The sequence below is a fragment of the Zingiber officinale genome, chromosome 4B (genome assembly GCF_018446385.1).
Source record: "Zingiber officinale cultivar Zhangliang chromosome 4B, Zo_v1.1, whole genome shotgun sequence".
NCBI classification, from domain to species: Eukaryota; Viridiplantae; Streptophyta; class Magnoliopsida; order Zingiberales; family Zingiberaceae; genus Zingiber; species Zingiber officinale.
The window spans coordinates 16974049-16997944 of record NC_055993.1 but is presented as its reverse complement, the minus strand read 5'-3'; the positions used below and the strand labels follow the sequence as shown (position 1 = coordinate 16997944).

General features: G+C 44.3%; 1 non-coding gene across 1 annotated transcript; it reads right to left on the bottom strand.

The window, feature by feature from the left end:
• Window positions 1-17579: 17579 nt before the first annotated feature.
• LOC121978956 lies at window positions 17580-17686 on the bottom strand. Its single transcript, XR_006111268.1, has one exon. It is a non-coding gene; the product is annotated as a small nucleolar RNA R71 (small nucleolar RNA).
• Window positions 17687-23896: the final 6210 nt, after the last annotated feature.

Sequence of the window (23896 nt, the reverse complement as noted above, 5' to 3'; positions counted from 1 at the left end):
ACAGCCTCAGAGTAGTCACAGACGGTCAGGTCAGGGTACTTCTGGGGCGTCTCGTAGGCCTCAGAAATCAGGGCGGTCTTCTTCAGGACGTTCCCGGTTTTCTCAGCAGAACCGGCAACCACCTTCCGGTGATACTCATTGTTTCAGATGTGGATCCAGAGATCACCTCACCCCAGCTTGCTCTCTGGGACAGTCAGTTTGCTTTTATTGCAAACTGCCGGGGCACCAGAGCCGAGATTGTCAGCTGAAGGCTCAGCACACGGCTTCCGGAGGGTCAGGTCAGAGGGGACAGTCTAGTCAGTCAGGGGCATATCGAGGAGGGCAGAAAACCCGCAGCATTTGGCATGCTTGGACAGGAGTACTCCAGTGCTTCTGTAGCACCCAGAGTTTTGCTCCAGGACCTTATTATCCGACTCAGGGGCAGTATCAGACTCAGTCCCAGCCAGCTGCACAGTATCAGTCACCATCCTCTCAGTCTTATCTGGCACATAGTCCAACAGCGCCTCAGTGGCAGGATTCTGCCCAGCCGCAGCAGCCGCTGGCAGTGTTACCACCTCCTCCTCCGCCAGAGACTGGTCGTGTTCATGCGATTACCAGAGAGGATGCACAGCGGGCCGACGGATCAGTTTTCCGCGGTAGGATTTCCATTTATGCATTTACTGCTGATATTTTGATTGATACTGGTAGTTCGCACTCTTTTATATCCCGTACCTTTATGCGGGAGATTGGTAGATTACCTATTGTTAGATTACAGCGGTTGACCGTCTCCCTACCGTCCGGTGATACTTTAGACATCACCCAAGAGGTCAGAGGTTGCCCGTTAGACTTTGGCAACATGACACTTACGGTAGATCTTCTAGTATTGGAGATGGTCAAGTTTGATATCATACTAGGCATGGATTGACTGTCAGTTTATCATGCTACCGTTGATTGTTAGACGAGGGTGGCCACCTTCCAGCCTCCGAACCAACCCTCGTGGAGTTTCACTGGCATTAGAGACGACGATATCTCGATTATTTCGGCGATTCAGGCGCAGAAGTTGCTGTCTCACGGCTGTCATGGTTTTCTATTATCTCTGATTAGTACTGGAGACAGCAGCAGTTCGCAGCTCTCCGACATTTCTGTAGTCCGAGAGTATCCAGATGTATTCCCTGAGGAGCTTCCTAGTTTGCCTCCCAGAAGGCCAGTGGAGTTCACTATTGAGCTGATTCCGGGAACCTCACCGACATCGAAGGCTCCGTATCGTATGGCACCGAAAGAGTTGAACGAGTTGAAGGTTCAACTCCAGGAGCTTTTGGATAGGGGATTCATTTGCCCTAGTGTTTCCCCATGGGGTTCTCTGGTATTATTTGTCAAGAAAAAGGACGGCATCATGAGGTTATGTATTGACTACAGGCAGCTGAATTCAGTGACCGTCAGAAATAAATATCCATTACCACGGATTGAGGATTTGTTTGATCAGCTCAGAGGTACTTCAGTGTATTCTAAGATTGATCTGCGATCCGGATATCATCAGTTGAGAGTCAGAGATTCTGATATCCAGAAGACAACTTTCCGTACCAAATACGGTCATTATGAGTTTTTGGTAATGCCATTTGGGCTTACCAATGCTCCAGCGGTGTTTATGGACTTGATGAACCGCATCTTTCTGGAGTATCTGGATCAGTTTGTTATCGTTTTCATTGATGACATATTGGTCTACTCTCGTTCCGAGGAGGAGCATGCACAGCATCTTCGCACAGTCTTGGAGATTCTTCGACGACATCAGCTGTACGCAAAGTTCAGCAAGTGTGCATTCTGGCTATCCTCAGTTGGTTTTCTGGGACACGTGGTTTCTAGCAGAGGTATTTCAGTTGATCCTCAGAAGATCGAGGCTGTCACCGGTTGGGAGCAGCCGAAGTCAGTTCAGGAGGGATTGGCCGGATATTACCGACGTTTTGTCGAGGGCTTCTCGCGTATTGCTATGCCATTGACACATCTTACCCGGAAAGGCGTGAAGTTCATATGGTCCGAGGATTGCGAGACCCGTTTTCAAGAGCTGAAGCGGAGATTAGTGTCGGCTCCAGTTTTGATTTTACCTTCTGGAGAGGACGGATTTGTACTTTACACCGATGCATCTCTTCAGGGTTTGGGCGCTGTTCTGATGCAGCACGGCAGAGTAGTCTCTTATGCTTCTCGTCAGGTGAAGGAGCATGAGAAGAATTACCCAGTTCATGACTGGAGTTAGCTGCCATCATCTTTGCTTTCAAGCTATGGCGACATCATTTATACGGTATCACATTTGAGATTCTCACCGATCATAAGAGTCTCAAATACATTTTCACTTCGAAGGAGCTTAATCTCTGACAGAGGAGATGGATGGAGTTCCTGAAGGACTATGATTGTACCATTAGCTACCACGGGAAAGCTAATGTGGTTGCAGATGCACTCAGCCAGAAGTCCAGAGGGACTTTGGCTTGCCACCGATCACGGACTTGATTCAGAGTTTCTCTGAGTTAGATCTTGAGGAGCAGGGACCGACAGAGCAGGGTATTCTTGTTACCATAGTTGCTCAGTCGTCGATCAGGACGAGGATCCGAGAGGCACAGGCCAGTGATCAGCATTTGCAGTTTATTGGCAGTCAGATAGCTCCGGGGCAGCAGACCGAGTTTACACGAGACGAGGAGGGTATTATATATTTCCGAGGCAGATTATGCGTACCTCAGTCTCATCCGGTCTTACAGGAGCTACTTCAGGAGGCACACCGTTCTCGATTTGCGATCCATCCAGGCGGGACCCGTATGTATCGAGACTTGAGGCGTTCCTATTGGTGGAACGACATGAAGAAAGACATCGCGGATTTCGTAGCTAGGTGTCTTGTTTGTCAGTAGGTGAAGGCTGAGCACCAGAGACCTGCAGGATTACTTCAGCGGATTCCTATTCCTGAGTGGAAGTGGGATCACATTACCATGGACTTTGTGGTAGGATTGCCGAGGACACGACGAGGCCATGACGCGATTTGGGTAATCGTAGATCGATTAACCAAATCCGCGCACTTCTTAGCGATTCGGAGGACTTATTCCCTGGATCGATTGGTAGATCTGTATTGCCGAGAGATTATCAGACTACATGGTGTTCCATTGAGTATCATTTCGGATAGAGATCCACGGTTCACGTCTCGTTTCTGGCAGAGTCTGCAGCAGGCCTTGGGCACGCAGCTTCGGTTCAGTACAGCTTTCCATCCACAGACAGATGGATAGTCAGAGCGGACCATTCAGACTTTAGAGGACCTGCTGAGGTCATGTGTTATGGATTTCGGAGGCAGTTGGGAGGACCATCTGCCGTTAGTAGAGTTTGCCTATAACAACAGTTTTCATTCGGCTATCCAGATGACACCGTTTGAGGCGTTGTATGGTAGACCTTGTCGGACACCCGTCCTCTGGGATGAGGTTGGAGAGGCCCAGTTGTTGGGACCTCAGAGAGTTCAACAGGATGCAGAGTTGGTCCGTACTATCAGACGGAGGATGTCAGAGGCGCAGGACCGCCAGAAGAGTTATGCTGATCGGAGACGCAGACCACTGGAGTTCTCTGTTGGCGACCATGTGTTTCTGCGAGTTTCACCCACGAAAGGGGTGAAGAGATTTGGCCTCAGAGGTAAGTTAGCTCCGCGGTACATTGGTCCTTTCGAGATCTTGGAGAGGATCGGAGCGGTAGCTTACCGATTGGCACTACCACCGTCCCTGTCAGGCGTTCACGTATCGATGCTGAGGAGATACGTGCCAGATCCGACACATGTGCTGGCATATATTCCAGTTCCAGTTCAGCCTGACATTACATATGAGGAGGTTCCGGTACGGATTCTCGATCGGAAAGAGCGTCAGTTGCAGAACAAGACTATCCGGCTGGTTAAAGTCGGATGGCAGCATCATTCGGACGAGGAGGCTACTTAGGAGCTCGAGGATACTATCCGAGCTCGATATTCCCATCTTTTTACTTGAGATATGTGATTCAGTTTACCGTTCAGCATTTATACTTCCTGTTTATTGTTAGTACTTGCTGATGGTAGATAACGAAATTTGGGGACCAAATTTTTATAAGTGGGGGAGAATGTAAAATACCGAAAATAGGCGAATATAAATAAAGGAATTTTCCGGAATTTTTGGCCATTTTTCGGGAATTTTTCGGAATTCGTACGGATAAGTTCACGGGGATAAAAACGGGGCCCGGAAAAGCCTGTTTAGGTTACCCTGTTTTAATGAGGAAAAATTTTATTTTTAATTTCCTTTTCTTTTTCTTTATATTTTCTTTATTCCTCGCCGTTCTCTTTTCTCCTCGTGCCGAAGCCGACGCCGACGCCGACGCCTCTGCCCTAGCCACCTCGCGCCGCCAACACTGCCGACGCCGACCCTCTCCTTGCTGCCACTCTAGGTCACGGATTGGTGGGGTTTTTGTGCTTTGAGGGGTGTTTCTAATTTCCGGCAGCCACCTTCTAGCGGTAAACAACCCTATTGAGCAGCAACTCTTGGATTCCAACAGCGAGGTTGATTTGGATTTCTAGGTTGTGGAACTTGAGGTAAGGCTTAGGGTTTGTTTTTGTATTCAATTCTGTGATCTGGTTCTTATCCCTGCCGTGTGCAGCACTTGGGTTGTGTGGAAGGTTATGCTAACTAAGGGTGGTAGTCTCTAATTTTAGATTCAATTCGACAGTGGTGTATCTGGTTTCCGCGGCTGCCCTGTCCCGACAACAACTACTTGTTGTGGATCAATAGAGGAGACTTTGGTGTTGAGGTAAGATATTTAATTAGGTTGGATTAGGTATGAGTTAGATTTTTTGTAATTGGTTGCATATGTATAATTGGAATTGGTCTGATAGTATGATTAGGGTTAAGGTAAGCTAACCCTAGTTAATTGTTGGATTTATGTTAGCTTCTCGTGGATTTGATTTAGCTATTTTATCTATATGAAGCTAGCTAAACCTGGAAACTATAAATATTACAGGACCTTGACGCGAGACGAGTATCTCGGAGTCAGATTGGACCTTTCTATTTTCGGAGGCGGGTACTTTTGACTTTTTGTCTTTGATATGCTTAGTAATGAAATTAACATGTTGCATTAATTATGTCCTTTATTTCTTTCGGTTAATCACTACCCAAATCTTGGTACATGCTTGATTGATTGATTGGTTTGCATCTCATGTATAGTTTACCTGTTTATACATGCTTATAGGGGGTAGTGATATACCATGCTTCACCATGTTCAGGACCTAGGTTTTTATACCTTCTGTGTACCTTTGATTCGATATGATTCTTTGACCTAGGGTGCACTTTTCTAGATATATGGATTAGGTCAGGATGTTTTTATGGTTATTGCCATGCACCATATGCATGATTGCATGCTGTGCGATAGTCCGCTCCATTATTGTTGAGCACATCGCCAGTTACATGGATCTGCACACACCACCACTCATGGGTTAGTGGTCGATTCAGGCAGAGTGTGTTGCAGCAGGGACTCTGTTAGGCACCGTTGGTCCGCTCATGGGTAGTGTGACACAACGTGTTATCCGGCAGGGATTCCTCCCCATCATCGTGTACCGGGAGTTGAGAGCATTGCGCTCCCCCATTTATGATTTGGGGTAGGAGGATAGGTGTACTCCGACAGCATCCCGTCCACTCGGTCACTCATCAGGAGTAGTGACGACAGAGTGTACGGTTGTCACAGCCCTACCCACTCGGCCTCACTATTGTGTGAGACGATCGACTGGCGTCAGGGGTGACCAGGACGCATCATTGGCATCATATGCATGATGCATTTATTGATTGTGTTTGTGTTTGCTGCATTTATATGCTGCATATTGTTTGGATACCTATGTTTGACATGCATACAGGATTTTCCTTATCCCTCGGACTGTTTGACCTTATACTCAGGACCTGGTTAGTACAGTATTCTCCTGTTTACTTCAGATGCATTTTTATCTTTCTTATCAGGAGACTGTACGCATGATTAGTGCTAGGTGTTGTTTCTTTACTTTGCATATCAATTGTACCTGCTGAGTGTTGGACTCACCCCGCCTCCATTGTTGTTATTTTCAGGTTGATGCTGTCCGGAGGGAGTTCCAGTCGCTAGTCCCCACTGCACGTAGTGCTGGTCCCTGCAGACCTCGAGGATATGTTTGGTTTTCTTTGGTTTCTTTTCTGTTCTAGACTGTTTTGAACATGATATGTTTTGGATTATTCTGCTTATGGATATTGTATGGATTTTATTATTGCGATGGATTTGGATTTGGATTTTATTCTACTACATGCCTGCCTGGATGGCAGAAGAGGTGAGTTCGTCAGATTTGAGCTTTACGAGTGTAGTGGAGTAGGGTGGATTTCGAGTCAGAGTATTATTATTACTGCTTTGTTTGATATATATAACTGCGTGGATGTTTGTGTGGTTGTGTTATATTTATTATTATTATTCCAGCCGCATGTGACTGAGGTATGGAGATATGTAGAAAGTTTCAGATTGTCTGCCGTACAGGGGAGATGCTGCCGAAATTTCTTCGGACGGGGACTCCTTTGGGGCGTGACAATTTAGTGGTATCAGAGCACAGTTTTACGATCTTTTGTTTCGTATTTTGGATTTTCGGGATTTATCTGATACCAATTTATTTGGTATCAGAGCGGGTTATGATACCTGCTTTTGGTGTTGGATACCTATTGTTGGTATTCTGGATATTTGGGTTAGCCAGGTTTGCGAGTCAAACTGGGCATTATCGGATTTTCGATATGGTTATGTTTCGGATTTCCGTTTCGGATTTATTTGGATTTCCGGCGATATGTACGTTCGGAATTTTGAGGTCAAATTGGGGACTGGACAGCGACGGAACATCTCCAGACGGCAAATAGGTATGTTTGTATTTTATGTTTGTTATATTGGTATTGATATCTGTAATTTAATTTAACGGATATGAGACGATCTACTCGTATTGTTGCGAGACGTGGCGACCACGTGCGAGGACCACGGATCTCTGGATATGCCGGAGATGCCCATTGTTAGTGAGCCTGGCAGTCAGGGACAGACTCGGGATGCAGCGGGAGCATCGGGCTCTCAAACCCGATAGTTGAGATACCTACTTTGGCCACACCGGCGGTATCCACTCCTACGTATTTACGGTACAATTAGGTGTACCATTGGCGTCGACATTTGCTCCAGGCGACCTCGACGACTCGGCACCACCGCCACGGACCTCGGTGTGCAGACACCGTGGCACCTGTGCCCCCCTCTGATGGCATGCACCATATCCGGTACCATTAACTACCGTACCTCCACCGCCACCACTTTTGTTCCCAGCAGTACCACCGACGGCTTATGCTCCCGATATACAAAGCAGCACCGGGAGTTCCTCCTCCGGTTTATTCAGCGGTACCACCTGTAGTATCAGTTCCTGCAGCCGTCCCGACACAGCTCACTGATATTGTGGCTGCACGAGCTAGGATTCCAGCACTGGCTGAGTCGATGAAGACTCGTTTCACTCTTTTCCGCGGAGATCTCGATCCGAGTATGGCTCTGTCATGGATAGAGACTATGGAGCAGACTTTCTTCTATATGGCTTGCTCCGAGTGGGAGAAAGCAGAGCTGGCTACCAATGCCTGGTGGGTTACTCAGCGTTCTATTATTGGTGAGCGCAACGTCACATGGACCAGGTTCAGAGAGGCTTTTGAGAGCCGTTTCTTTCCACTGTCCTATCAGATGGCTCGCCGACAGGATTTTATGAGTATGAGGCAGAATAATCGCTCAGTGACCGAGTATAATACTGAATTCCTCCGGTTGGCTCAGTTTTGTCCAGAGTTAGTTGCGGAGGACAGAACTCGCATGATGCAGTTTATACAGGGATTGGATGGTTATCTGCATGTACAGCTTGCCGGATTAGGGATTTCATCTTACTTTGATGCATTGAATCGAGCTTTGATGATAGAGTTAGCTCGGCATACAGCATATCCGGACAGGAAAAGAAAGCATACGGGTCAGACATCAGGGCAGATCCAGCAGACACAGGTGACAGGACAACATCAGAGTAGTCACAGACGGTCAGGTCAGAGTTCTTCTGGGGTATCTCGTAGGCCTCAGAAGTCAGGGCGGTCTTCTTCAGGACGTTCCCGGTTTTCTCAGCAAAACCGGCAACAACCTCCTAGTGATACTCATTGTTTCAGATGTGGATCCAGAGATCACCTCACCCCAGCTTGCTCTCTGGGACAGTCAGTTTGCTTTTATTGCAAACTGCCGGGGCACCAGAGCCGAGAGTGTCAGCTGAAGGCTCAGCACACGGCTTCCGGAGGGTCAGGTCAGAGGGGACAGTCTAGTCAGTCAGGGGCATATCGAGGAGGGCAGAAAGCCCAATCTTCACAGCGTCAGCAAGGAAAATCCTGGTGAGTGAAGTCAGGTGAAAGTCCTAGTAAGTGAAGCTAGGCAGTAAGGAAAGTCCTGGTGAGTGAAGCCAGGTAGAGGAGAAGTCCTAGTGAATGAAGCTAGGCAGAAGGGAAGACCTGGTGAGTGAAGCCAGGCAAGGAAAATCCAGATGAATCAAAGTTGATCGGACATCTGGTGTTGGGAAGTCCAAGTAGGTCAAAGGGATTGACCGGATACTTGGCACGAGAAAATCCAGATGGATCAAGGTTGATCGGATATCTGTTGTTGGGAAGTCCAAGTAGGTCAAAGGGATTGACCGGATACTTGACACAAGAAAATCCAGATGGATCAAGGTTGATAGGACATCTGGTGTTGGGAAGTCCAAGTAGGTCAAAGGGATTGACCGGATACTTGGCACGAGAAAATCCAGATGGATCAAGGTTAATCGGATATCTGGTGTTGGGAAGTCCAAGTAGGTCAAAGGGATTGACTGGATACTTGGCACGAGAAAATTCAGATGGGTCAAGGTTGACCAGACATTTGGTGGAAGTCCAAGTGGGTCAAAGGGATTGACCGAACACTTGATGAGGGAGTCCTAGCAGGTCAAAGTTGACCGGATGCTAGGCATGATGAACCAACAAGTCATGGTTGACCGGATGTTGGTGTAGGGGACTTTGGACTTGTTTTTGGGCAAAAACAGGAGCTGAATCGATCAGCCGATCGATTGGCTCATGCCCAATCATTCGGCTGATCGATTGGGTGAGTCCCCGCGATAAGGCTCCTCCCAATCGATCAGTGGATCGAACATAAAGCCTCCCAATCGATCGGGTGATCGATTGGGAGCCTCCAATCGATCGGGCGAACGATTGGGAGCCTCCAATCGATCGGGTGATCGATTGGGAGCCTCCAATCGATCGGGCGATCGATTGGGAGCTGTGATTTTTCTCGATAAGCCCTGGATCGATCAGCCGATCGATCCATGCAATTTCCAGGAGAACAGAGGTGCTCTGGATCGATCAGCCGATCGATCCAAAGCCTCCCCAATCGATTGAGAGCAATCCAATCGATTGAGATTTGACCGTTGGCGCAGGATATAGCTGTTGGCGAGCATTTCTCTCGGGAGAACCTCCACGGCTTCTATCTTTGATTCACTGCGACTTCACAGCGATTTTCTCCACAGCTCTCACGCCAAATCTTGAAGGTTCTTGGAGGCTTGTGCTGGTGCATGCCCAAGTCAAGAGGCGAGGAAGAAGCTAGGGTTAGGGTTTCTTGTGCATATCTTGTAAGCTTTTGCTTGTATTGTATTTCCCTTCCCTTTCTTCTTGTACTGTGAGCTTGTAGGACTTCTTCGCCTTCGGTAGTTACCGAAAATGAGCGTTTTCATAGTGGAGGGTGCGTGAGTGTGTGGATCCTTGGATTAGTCACCTCTTCTTGAGGTGGATACTAAGTAACTCCCTAGTGTTAGCGAGTGTTGTTTCTTTGTATTTTCTGCTGCACATCATCTCAAGAAATAAGAAACGACGAGCACGAGATCGCACCGAGCTATTCACCCCCCTCTAGCTACATTTCGGTCCCAACAAGTGGTATCAGAGCGAGGCCGCTCTTCACCGGAATCATCGCCGGAAGGGGCAACAAAGCTAGAGGGTGAAGAAGTTGAAGCAAATTCATCAAAGTCAAAGAATTCAAAAAGGCTCAACTTCAAGATGGAATTCCAAGACGGACTTGGATTCGATACAAGGGTGCCTCCACCATTCACAATGATGAACTTCGATCTTTGGAAATCAAGGATCGAGAATTTTTTGATGGTGGAGATAGAGCAATGGTTTGCTCTAATGGAAGGCTTCGAAGCTCCAAAGAATTCAAAAAGGCAAGATCTTAAAGAAAAGCAAATGGAGCCAAGAGCAAATTCAAAGGAGCGAGGCAAATGACAAAGTGACCAAGCTATTGGTCAATTTATTGCCAAGAAATATTTTGGCTCAAGTCGGAGAATTCAAAGATGCCAAGGAGCTTTGGAGCAAATTGACAACGATTCATGAGATCCCCTCCACTGTACCAATTCAAGAAGAATCCAAAGAGGGCGACTCCGTGAGTCAAGATCAAGAGGAAGAGGACTCCGAAGTTAAGAGATGCTCAACTTCCGAAGAAGAAGTCCAAGAAGCCTCATCTTCAAAGAAATGCAATGGAAATAGCAAAGAGGGAGTATACTCTTTGTTCCATGTACAAGAAGAAGATGATGAAGGCTCCACCTCTAGGATTGAGGGGGAGCGATTTTCGTTGACACTGGATCAAGAAGAAAAAGAAGTCTCCACATCCGGGTCAAGAAAAGAAGAGGATGAAGAAGCTTCCACCTCCACAAGTCGAGTCAAATCTATTGGAGGAGCATCACTGTCGGAACAAGAGGAAGTTTCTATCTCCGGATCCAAAGGAGAAGATGTCATCCCTACACATGAATGTATAAATATTTCATTTAAAAATAAAAATCACATTATATTCTTTGAGTGTAGGGAACATGGGTACTACAAGAGCAAGTGTCCTAGATTGGCTAAGAAGAAGGGCCAAGTGGCACAAAAGGGCAAGGAGAAGTCCAAAGAGACCGCTCCCGGAACAAAGAAGAACAAGGAACACATTGTGTGCTTCTTGTGCAACCAAAAAGGACATTATAGAAGTCAATGTCCTAAGGGGAAGAAGGCGTTCAAGCCTATGGGAGGAAGCATGAGTCAAGGGGGAGCCTCCAAGGTAAAACGAAAGGTATCATTTATTGAGCCTACCCCTTTAAATAATGGTAAAAAGCATGCTAATTTCAATTTTTATCATTTTAATGCTATTTACCATAAAAATAGGGAGCATGATAGTATTAAAGAAAAATATATGTCTCTTCATGCTAAGACTATACCACACCTAGGGTTAGGAAGGTAGGTAAAAGTTTAGGCAATAACACTAAGGACCATAGTCATAAGCCTAGAAATAAAAATGCTCAAGGATTTAAAGAAAAATCAAAATCTAGGGATTTATGGGAAGAAAACCAAGTCTTGAGGTCAAGCCTTGATAAAATGGAAAAGACCCTAAAAATGATGGAAAATATCCTAAAAGGGCAAAATGAGCAAAACCTAAGTTTAGCACAACAAGGGTCATTCAAGGGCCATAAAGGTTTGAGATATAAACCTAAGAATAAAAAGGATGCAACTTCTTACCATATGGTTCCATATAATTATGGAACCAGCCCTAGGTCAAATGGCCAAGTCAAAAATACAAGGGAAGTTATCCCTAGAAGTATTTTTGCAACAACAAACGTGACTAGAACTTCTAAGAAGTCTAAGAAAGTCACTAAAAAGGTCACAAGGGAGGCAATCCCTAGAGTTGATATAGAAAAAGTGACCAAGGCTTCTAAGAAGCCTAACAAGGTCACTAAGAAGGTATCTAGGGAAGTTATTCCTAGTGAGTACCTAGAGCATCCAAGGAGCTCCAATAGGTTTTGGGTTCCTAGGAGTATTTTCTCTACCCCTTAGATGGGATAGAGAGTGTCAACTCAAATTGAAAGGGTAGTTAACTCAATCATGATGAAGTTGGCACTCTAAGAGTATTTTCAAGGTTATTATTAACCTTTGAAAATGAAAATGGTTAATTAAATTACTCTTAGAAAGGGTAAGATGTGTCATAACTTGAGAAATTAGATATAATTTTAATTGGCACAAGAGATCAAGTGTAAAGAAATGTCAAGTTGGGATTTTGGCATTTTATTGGGAATTTAATGGCAAATCTAAGCCTTATTTTAATTTGTTACTCTTTAAAAGAGTAATTCGTGCCAAAATTTGAAGAAAATGCTTAATTTAAATTGGCACAATGTAGGAAAAGCAAAGGAAATGTCAAAATTGGATTTTGACATTTTCTTGGGAAATATTGGGCAATCTAGGCTTAAACTTTAAGTTAGCTAAGGTTTAAGGATACTTAGATAGTTATTCTAGATATTTTACTTATGCTAATTTGCCATGCTTTGTTTGCCCATCATATGCCATGACATCATATTTATTTTTGCATTCATGCCTTATTATGAAAAATATAAAAATACCATGTCATGTCATACATGCATCATGTAATTATAGGAAATTTTCTTTTGAAAATTATTTATCTTTGATGTATGTCATAACACATCATGCATTATTTTAATTCCTTACAAATCTAAGGACGAATGACATTCATTAACAAGTAACATCCTTGGTGGATGTTCATAACCTCAAAATACCTAGATAGATATGCATGATCCCTAGATTAGGGCAAAACCAAAGTTTACATCTCACTAAGAACTATAAGGTGACTTGTATGTGGTTTCATACACATTAAATACAAGTGAGATGTTAGGATGATGAACAAAACTCAAGATGTTGATTTAGTGCATTCTTTTGAGTTTTAAGTTCATCAAAACACATAGTTATGTGTTTTCCAATCATTAGGAAAGCTAATGTACAAGTCATGTGCATTGAGCCCAAAGAACATGATTGGATATTGGTTTTGAAAATGATTTTAAATATATTTTGGAAAAACCTTGATGAAGGCTATCTTTTGATAGTAATCATCATTGAATAGTTGAGCATAAACTTGGAAGAAAACACTAAAGTTTTTACAAGTTTCGAAGTTTGTGTCAATCTTTGAAAATAGGAAGTATTTTCATAGAAAACTATTTTTCCTTGATAATATATTCCCTAAGGAATATCTACATGAATTTTCATGATTTTTTGATTTTTGTAAATTTTTAAGGGAGTTTCTGAAATTCACTGAAATAAATTTTCAATTTTTCAGAGCTCTAATCGATCACCCGATCGATTGGAGTGCCTCAATCGATCGGGCGATCGATTGAGAGGAGTTTTTCCCGCGAGCAGAAGCTCGCTGGATTGATCAGTCGATCGCTCCATGCAGTCTGAATCGATCAGTGGATCGATTCAGTAGGGTTCAATCGATTGGGACCCAACTCCAATCGATTGGGGATGCTGATTTTAGCTAGGAAAGCTTATTTTCAGCATCTTGAACCATTTTTAGTCTATATAACCATTCCTTACCCCTCAAAACACATTTGTATACATTTAGAGGGAGTTTTCATGATGAAAACAAGGATAGATTGGTTAAGGAAGACTAAATAGAGGTTTAGGTTGAGGTTTGGATTCTATATTGAATTTATGAACCTCAAAACTTATAAATTTGGGTTTCCTAAAGGTTTAGGGATTCCAAGTCATTGTTGGTGCAATGACAGTTACGTGCATGTCTTTAGGGGGAGTTACTCTTTAAGTATATGAAAATCTATTTTTCATACACCTTGGAAGGTGGTTAACCTTCTTTAGTGAAAATGCTCAAGGTTGGGCATTTGAATGTAATGGAGAGTGGATATCTTCATTATTCATGTGGTGTTTGCTCACAGATGAGCATTTGATGACAATGAAGGGTATGAGACCTTCATTTGAATCGTGTGTGAATATACCAAGTGGTATATGCTCAGGGATGAGCGTTAAGAATAATGAAGGGTATGAGACCTTCGTTATTGTGTTGTGAACAACGAGTGAAGTTGTAAACAACGTTGGGTAACTCTTCAGGGGGAGAGTTTTTTATGTGTGCCAATAGGGGGAGAATGTAGGGTTTAAGTTAAGCCTTCATTACCTAAGAGGGAGTTTGCCCTCTAGAAAAGGAAGAGAATGAAGGAAATCCTCATTCATGTTGGCATGAAGGAAGTTGAGGCTATGGGATTAGCATAACCTAAAGGAGGTATTGTCAAACATCAAAAAGGGGAGATTGTTGGTGCAATATTCCCTAGGTCAAGGTTGACCTGGTTGACTGAGCTTGAATTGGGTCAAGCTTAAGTCTTGATGTTTGGATTTCGATGTTTGACAATACATGGAGACAAGACATGGAGATTGCAGGTTCAATTGTTCATGTGGGGAGATTATGAAGAAGAGTCAAGTAGGTCAAAGTTAGCTGGATACTTGACTGGAAAATCCTGGTGAGAGAAGCCAGGTGAAAGTCCTAACTGGGAGGTTAGGCAGACTAGAAAGTCTGGTGAGTGAAGCCAGGCAGGGTTGAAAAATCCTGGTGAGTGAAACCAGGTGGAAAGTCCTAGTGAGTGAAGCTAGGCAGAAGAAAATCCTGGTGAGTGAAGCCAGGTGAAAATCCTGGTGAGTGAAGCCAGGTGAAAGTCCTAGTGAGTGAAGCTAGGCAGTAAGGAAAGTCCAGGTGAGTGAAGTCCGGCAGAGGAGAAGTCCTAGTGAGTGAAGCTAGGCAGAAGGGAAGTCCTGGTGAGTGAAGCCAGGCAAGGAAAATCCAGATAGATCAAAGTTGATCGGACATCTGGTGTTGGGAAGTCCAAGTAGGTCAAAGGGATTGACCGGATACTTGGCACGAGAAAATCCAGATGGATCAAGGTTGATCGGACATCTGGTGTTGGGAAGTCCAAGTAGGTCAAAGGAATTGACCGGATACTTGGCATGAGAAAATCCAGATGGATCAAGATTGATCGGACATCTGGTGTTGGGAAGTCCAAGTAGGTCAAAGGGATTGACCGGATACTTGGCAAGAGAAAATCCAAATGGATCAAGGTTGATCGGACATCTGGTGTTGGGAAGTCCAAGTAGGTCAAAGGGATTGACCGGATACTTGGCACGAGAAAATCCAGATGGATCAAGGTTGATCGGACATCTGGTGTTGGGAAGTCCAAGTAGGTCAAAGGGATTGACTGGATACTTGGCACGAGAAAATCAAGATGGGTCAAGGTTTACCAGACATTTGGTGGAAGTCCAAGTGAATCAAAGGGATTGACCGGACACTTGATGAGGGAGTCCTAGCAGGTCAAAGGTGATCGGATGCTAGGCATGATGAACCAACAGGTCATGTTTGACTGGATGTTGGTGTAGGGGACTTTGGACTTATTTTTGGGCAAAATAGGAGCTGAATCGATCAGCCGATCGATTGGCTCATGCCCAATCGATCGGTTGATCGATTGGGTGAGTCCTCGCGATAAGGCTCCTCCCAATCGATCAGTGGATCGATTGGGGAGAAGTGTCGCGTGAATAGAAAGCCTCCCAATCGATCGGGCGATCGATTGGGAGCTGCGATTTTTCGCGATAAGCCCTGGATCGATCAGCCGATCGATCCAGGTAATTTCCAGGAGCACAGAGGCGCTCTGGACCGATCAGCCGATCGATCCAAAGCCTCCCCAATCGATTGGGAGCAATCCAATCGATTGGGATTTGACCGTTGGTGCAGGATATAACTGTTGGCGAGCATTTCTCTCGAGAGAACCTCCACGGCTTCTATCTTCGATTCACTGCGACTTCACAGCGATTTTCTCCACAGCTCTCACACTAGATCTTGAAGGTTCTTGGAGGCTTCTTGTGCTGGTGCACGTCCAAGTCAAGAGGCGAGGATGAAGCTAGGGTTAGGGTTTCTTTGTGCATATCTTGTAAGCTTTTGCTTGTATTGTATTTCCCTTCCCTTTCTTCTTGTAGAGTTTCTCCGCCTTCGGTAGTTACCGAAAAGGAGCGTTTTCATAGTGGAGGGTGCGTGAGTGTGTGGATCATTGGATTAGTTACCTCTTCTTGAGGTGGATACCAAGTAAATCCCTAGTGTTAGCGAGTGTTGTTTCTTTGTATTTTTCACTGCACATCATCTCAAGAAACAAGAAACGACGAACATGAGATCGCGCCGAGCTATTCACCCCCTCCCCCCTCTAGCTACATTTCGGTCCCAACAAGGGGGTGGTAACCCTAGGGTCCTAGCTGTGGTTAGGCAAAAGAAAAACCCTAGGGGGAGGCAACTCTAGGTCCTAGGGGGTGGTAACCCTAGGTGAAAAGTCTTGGCGGGTCGAGAGCTTCGGGCAAAATCCTAGGGGGTGGTAACCCTAGGTTGAAATCCTGGTGTCGCGAACCAGGTGGAAAACTAGATAGGTCGTGGAGCGGACGTCCAGCATGAAGACCGAAAGCTTCGGATGCTGAGCAAAATTCCAGTTGGTCTGGAGAATCAACTGACAACAAGTAAACTCTCCTGAGTGGAGTAGGTGAGGACGCGTTCCCCGGTGAGGGAACAATAAGCGTCGGTTCGACCTAGGGTTTCTCGATGGAAATCTGAAGTTAGAATAACCAAACAGTTCGGAGACTGTCAAATACTTTATTTATCATGTCTATATTGTACTAACTTTGTTTTGTAGGGTATGGTCAGTTTCTGGGACTAACGTATTTTGCAGGAAGCGAATTAGACACATTTGCCTCGGATGAACAGTACTCAAGGGGCCTTCCATGGAGCTTAGAGGTGCCTCGGGTACACTATTGAAGACCTCCGCGCAACAAGGTAGAGGGCGCCCTCCATGGAGTTGGAGGCACCCTGGACGCTGGGTGGAGGGCGCCCTCCATGGAGTTGAGGGTGCCCTGGATGCTGGTGGAGGGTGCCCTCCATGGAGTTAGAGGCGCCCTCAGGCAAATAAGCGGCGACCAATTAGGAGCTCATCCACGCTGCGGTTTCGGCGGGATTGAGGGCGCCCTCCATGGTGTTGGAGGCATCCTCCATGGGCTACTTAAGCTCGGTTCGAGCAGCAGCAAGAATACAATAAGAACTCGCAACCATTCTTCTGTGTGCTGCTCAAAGGACGATCCAATAAAGTTGTAACAAGATACCGACAACCCGAAGCTTTAAAATTCTGTGTTTTCCATTGTCGGTATAATTTCATTACTACTTTACTTGCATTTCAAATTGTAAATTTTCGAGCTTATAGTGATTGCCCAAAGTAAATGCTCAACGAGCGTGGGCCTTGGAGTAGAAGTCGCCCCAGGCTCCGAACCAAGTAAAACCCTTGGTGTTTGTGTGTTTTTGCAATTGTTTCATTTATTTTCGTTGTGTATTACTCAAAGTTTTCTGAAACGAATGTGAAAGCCACGAGCGCTATTCACCCTCCTCTAGTACTTTTCGATCCTACAATAATTACCATGGTACAACAGAACCAATTCGAGGGCAGACCACATGAAGATCCGAATCAACACCTTGAAGTTTTTTATGAAATTTACAATACAATGAAAATGAATGGGGTTCCAGCAGAGGTAGTGAGACTATTATTATTTGAGTTTTCTTTGAGAGATAGAGCCAAATAGTGGCTAAATTCTTTACCAGCCAACAACATATCCACTTGGGAGCAATGTGAGCAACAATTTCTGGACAAATTATATCCCCCTATCAAGACTGCTCATATAAGAAATTTGATAGCAAGCTTCAGACAGTCAGACTCTCAATCATTATTTGAAGCATGAGATAGATTTAATAATATGCACAGACAATGCCCACACCATGGACTTAAAAAATGGTTAGTATTATGCACATTTTATCACTTACCATACAAAAATGTCCTTAGATTTTGTAGCTAGAGGGGCACTGATGAATAAAAGTCTTGATGAAGCTGAATATATAATTAAAAGTGTAGCATAGAACCATCATCAATGGACATCAGAAAGATGTGGAGGTTATTCGTCTGCAAACCCAACTAAAGCATTAGGAAAATTTGATTTAGATGCAATCACTTTGATGTCTGAAAAGCTGGATGCTCTTACCAAAAAGCTGAAAAATATGAGAACTAATTCAAGCACAATCAATGCCATAGTATGTGTTTGTGAAACATGTGGAAGTTCAGATCATGCTCAAGACTCATGCCCCTTGGGAGTCATCTCTGCACAAGTCAATCAAATTGAGCAGTGTGACGCCATCATGAGTTATAATTAAAGGCAGAACAATCCATACTCCAACACATACAACCCTAGTTGGAAGAATCATCCAAACTTTTCTTATCGTAACAATAAAAAATAAGGACCATCCACAGGGGCTAGACCAAGCTACTATCCTGGACAACAAAGCTATCGACAACAACAACCTACTCAAGGCTATCAGTTATCCAAATTGGAGAAAATGTTTGAGGAAGTCATTTATGGTCAAAATGAATTGAAGCAAGAAATCAAGATGCTAAATCAGAGAATGGATAGTTCTGAGAAGCACTAGAAAATGCAAGATAGCCAGATTGCTCAGATAGCTTCATCATCTTCAAGAGCACCAGGACATTTTCCAGGAAAACCTGATGTCAACCCAATGGAACACTACAATAGAATTGAGCTTCAGAGCGGATGGACCTTGGGAGATCCCCAAGTGACTGCTATGAAAATTCAAGAAGAGCTCTCTCCTCAAACACTTCAACCAGTTCAGATTCAAGATGATGAGGAGAATACCAAGAAGGTTGAAGAGATTTTTTCACTCTACCCTCAAAGCCAAACAATCCCTTTTCCACAAAGATTAGTTATGATGAAGAAGGATGAAGAATTTGGTAGATTTCTTGACAAGGTAAAAGATATTTGTGTTAAAGTCCCTTTGATTGATTCCATTCAACAAATGCCAAAGTTTGCCAAGTTTCTGAAGGACATTATGTCAAATAAAAGAAGAAAAGGAGACATCGAGATGGTAGCTCTAACAGAAGAATATAGCACTTTATTTGAGAAGAACACTTCCCCAAAACTCGAAGATCCTGGAAGTTTTTATATTCCTTGCACTATAGGATCCAAATTCATTGAAAAAGCTTTCTGTGATTTGGGGGCAAGTGTTAGCCTCATACTGTTGGGGTTGCAAGGTTGCAAACATAGTCCCATATTGAAAACACATGGGAAAGATCATGAGTTTATAAGAGAAAAGATATCTCCATTGGCATGAGGCATTTTGGGGAGAGCCCAAGAGCAAAGTCATGAGGGTCTAGGCCCAAAGTGGGCAATATCATACTATTATGGAGATATCTAAATTCTTTTCGATCCTACAATTGGTATCAGAGCCCGAACTACTAGAAGGTTTAACCGCCGACTGTGCACAAGAGCTATGGTCTGATTGAGCCATGTGGATACAATATTGACCTCGAACAAATAAAGTGGGGGCTCCTATGTTCGGATCAAGAGGATCAGACACCAGGCAGGAAGTCCTAGTTGCGACTAGGCAATGAAGTCCTAGTAGGTCGGGTGGACTGAGGGGCAGGAAGACCTGGTGGGTCGAGGATCAGACGTGGGAAGCCTATGGTCCTTTGTTTGAGGGGGGATTGTTAGGGTTGCAAGGTTGCAAACATAGTCCCATATTGAAAACACATGGGAAAGATCATGAGTTTATAAGAGAAAAGATATCTCCATTGGCATGAGGCCTTTTGGGGAGAGCCCAAGAGTAAAGTCATGAGGGTCTAGGCCCCAAAGTGGACAATATCATGTTATTGTGGAGATATCTAAATTTTTTTCGATCCTACACATACCATATTCGATCTGTAATAAGCTAGGTCCCAAAAACTTTAAACTAACTACCATGACATTGCAATTAGCTGATCATTCTTGCAGGTACCCTATGAGAATTGTTGAAGATGTGCCTATAGAAGTAGATGACAGCATCATACTCACAGATTTTGTGGTACTAGACATAGAGGAAGACCCAAAAATTCCAATTATACTGGGAAGACCTTTCCTTGCAACAACTGGAGCCATAATTGATGTGAAAAACCATAAACTTTTTTTGGTAATCGGTAAGGAAAGATTGAAGTATGATTTATCTAATTCTCCTAACCATGTCTCTTTTTTGTTAGTAAGCATTTGCAGTGGGGCGGATGCTTATAAAGTAGAGGAATGGAGCTTCCATCCTCATGGGAGGTCGTCGGATGAAGAACATGATCCGGGAAGCATTGGGAGAAGGCCCCCAATTAAAAATTAAAAAATTCCTCTACCCTCTGAGGGCAAGAATGAAGGAAGAGGAAGCATCATCAACCCAAGGAGGAAAATCTATGCCACCTTGGGTATAATCTGTGAAAACGAAGACGGGGTCAAGCTAATAACCTTAAACAAGCATTTCTTGGGAGGCAACCCAAGGGTTCTTTTAGTTAGATTCAGTTTTGGTTCTCTTTTTCATTAATTAGTATTTTTAAACTTTTGTTTTTTTTGTTTTCAGGTTGTATTTTGCCTCCATGAGCTGGCTGTGGTTAATTCATGGGCATCGAGACATCAGAGAAGTTGGAAAGGAGGAAATTCAGCATTACTAGACCTAACTGGGCTCGACTGTGTACTATGCACGGTTGTGTGACATTGACAGTGAAGAAGAAGAAGGTGGCCATGTGACTCACACGGGTCGTGTGAGCTAACCCGAGGAAGAAAAGTACTTGGTGTTGGTGCGGTTAGCACTAACGGTCTAACTCAAGTTTTGATGAATGACAAAATAGGTTAAGTTAGTTTCGTTGTTATTTAACACTCTGATCGAGTGTGTAGGAGAAGCCCAGATAGGTCGACAGGCTGACCTGATGTCTGGCACGAAGCCCAGTTAGGTCGACGGGCCGGCCGGATAGATGGCACGAAGTCCAAACGGGTCGATGGCCTGACCGGGCATTTAGCACGAAGTCCAGCTAGGTCGACGGGTTGATCGGATAGCTGGCACGAAGTCCAGACGGGTCGAAGAGCTGACCAGACGTCTGACAGGTAAGTGAAGGTAAGTCACTAGAGGGGAGTGACTATGAGGACATGTTCTTGGGAAGGGAACATTAGGCGCCGATCTGACTTAGATCCATTTCGGATATCTAAGTCGAGATCGTGACTAGATTCCGGTCTCGAGGAGACAGAATCTAATTACTATTCTGCTTATCCATAAAATGTGCTAACATTCTATTTTACAGGATATGATTTATACTTGCCTCGGACTAACGTTTTCTTGCAGGAAGGAGATTGTGGAAAACAAGGGTCCGGGCGCCTGGAGGCAACTTTTACCCATATCGTCGCTTCGCCACGTGGAGATCGCTGACTGGCTCGGCTACGTCACATTCAGGGTGCCCTGAAGGGATCCGGCCACCCCGAACCTCCTATATAAGGAGGGTGAAGGCTGAATCAAAGGAATAACTCATGATCTACGCTTCTGTGCTCCTACGACACTTCTCCGACAAAGTGCTACTGTTTTCTCTTTTTCTAATTATTGTCGGTATTATTTCCTTAATAGCATTTGTACTCAAACTTGTAATATTTTATGAATTGCTAGTGGATTACCCAACGAAAGCACTCGACGAGTGCGGGCCTTGGAGTAGGAGTCAACATAGGCTCCGAACCAAGTAAATTGATTCTGTGTTAGCGTTGTTGTGTTTTTCGTTTATTCCGTAGCGTAGTTTACGATAATTTCTCAATTGATATTCACCCCCCTCTATCGAATTCACGATCCAACACTTGGCTGTGTCAATCGATACAGTCGTGTAGAAATACCCGAGGAGAAGGTGGACAAGGTCATGTGAATTCACATGGTCGTGTGAAAATTCCAGAGAAGAAGAAGAAAGAGGTCGTGTGACACACACGACCATGTAAGCTCAACCGAGAGGGAGATGATACTGCCCGTGCCAATTGGCATGGTCGTGTGGGTTTGGCCGAGAAGGGGAAGATTTGAGCCGTATAGATCTACACGACCGTGTAAGTCTCAAGATTTGGCCATGTCTATAAGACATGGTCTTGTCAAGGTCGTGTCGGCCACACCCCCAAGCCAATCTATTCTTCCCTAATCCCTCTCATCTTCAACCTCTCTTTTTGCTTCTTAGATCTAGATCTCTTACTCATTTTTCTCCATAAATAAGATCTAGATCTAGATCTAAAGTTAAATAGTAAATCCTCTCTTCCTTAAGATCTACAACCTCCTTACCTGAGATCTTCTTTCTCAAGATCTATTTTCTCGAGATCTCACTTCTCTAATCAAGCATCTTACCCTCTCTTAACTAGACATCATGTCTAATCTTTTGAAAAAGCTTCAAAAAGGAAGTGGTGGATCCAACGGAGGAAAGGAACCAACAAAAGAAAAGGGCAAGGGGAAAGTTACAAAGGGAAAAGGCAAAAGGATGACACACGATGAAGGTAACGACAATGAATTCAATATTGTCTTTAGAAATGATGATCATAAAGCTAGATTTAATATTCTTGTCGCAAGAAAGATTGTGTACACACGATATATGTGTTGGAGACCGTTGGGCCTGCTAGAAGGGGGGTTGAATAGCCTGCACAATTAAAAAGCAAACTCTTCTCGAACTTTCAAAAGAACACTTGCATTAATTTAAAATCAATAAACTAAAAGAGTAGAGGCAAGGGAGTTTACTTGGTTACAACCGGGGAGGTTGTTAATCAAAAGAGAATGAAGCACAATAGATATCTCCTTTCGAGCGGAGAAGCCTCTTACAACATTCAAGCACAGAGAAAATAAGAAGCTAAACTACAATGAAAGCATACAAATGTTGTAATCAGAATTGCTTGTCTTGTTAAGTTTCTTGGACCAAGGTTATATTTATAGCTTTGGTCGGGGCGCCTGTAAGGGTTCCAGGTGCCTGGGAGGGGAGAAAACTTTATCCCTTCTCGTATAGATCGCGTTTGACCGCGATCTGGATAATATCCAGGTCCGGGCGTCTGGAATGGTTCCGGACGCCCGGACCAATAGAGTTGACTTTTTTCTGTCCGGGCCCTCTGCTCCGGTTAAGCTCGCCTCGGTCCGAGTCTTCTGCTCCAGCTCCGCTTGCTTGGGTGATCTCGGCCATCCAGAATAGTGGTCACTCGAACCCAACTTTCGGCCTTCTCCTTGAGCAACCTTCCTTCCCGGTTTCTCGTCCCTCGGAATCGTCGCGTGCTTCCTTCTCGTCTGCTAGCGTACTCATCCGCAGCTCTTCATCCCTCGGACGCACCGAGCTCGTCGGCTCTCTCCCGTGCCGACCTTCTCACTAACAGCGTCTCTTACTCCCCAAGTAATCTTCCGTTCTGGCTTCTCGTCCCTCGGAAACTCCACACGCTTCCTTCTCGTCCGCCGGTGTACTCTTCCGGGGCACCTCATCCTTCGGACGCACCGAGCCCTTCGGCTCTCTCTCCATGTCGTCCTTATCGCTAGTCGCGTCTTCCGCTCGACTTCCTGTACTCCTAAGCTCTTGCACACTTAGACACAATGGTTAAAACACCACAGGACCTAACTTAACTTGTTTGATCACATCAAAATAATCTTGGGGTTCCAACAATATGGACCCAACTGTTTTAGATAATTTAGGAATTAGAGATGATATGGATTGGTTGATTGGTTCTCTTGATTGGATGATATTATGTACACACATCTACCTACATATCCTTGAATTATATTTGAATTCTTGAGCTCATTAGATGCCCACTACTCGAATGAAGATGATTATATTGGCAAAATTACTTTTAGATTAATGAATCAAGAATTTCAGTGGACATTTAGTGATTTTAATAGTTGTTTTGGTTTGTCTACTGGCAGCTCTCGAAGGTTTGACCCTAGATTTAAATGGAATAATTTTTGGAACTCAATTACCGAATTGAACCAACCTTATGAGCGCTCTAGAGCTAAGGCTTCCCATATGCAAAATCCCATCTTTAGGTACTTAATTACACCGAGTCATGAGTATATCTATTTTTGGTAGAGGGGAAAGTGATGAAGTTGTTAGGAAAGTTGAACTTTATGCTCTTTGGGCTATGTTGCATAAGGTTGACTT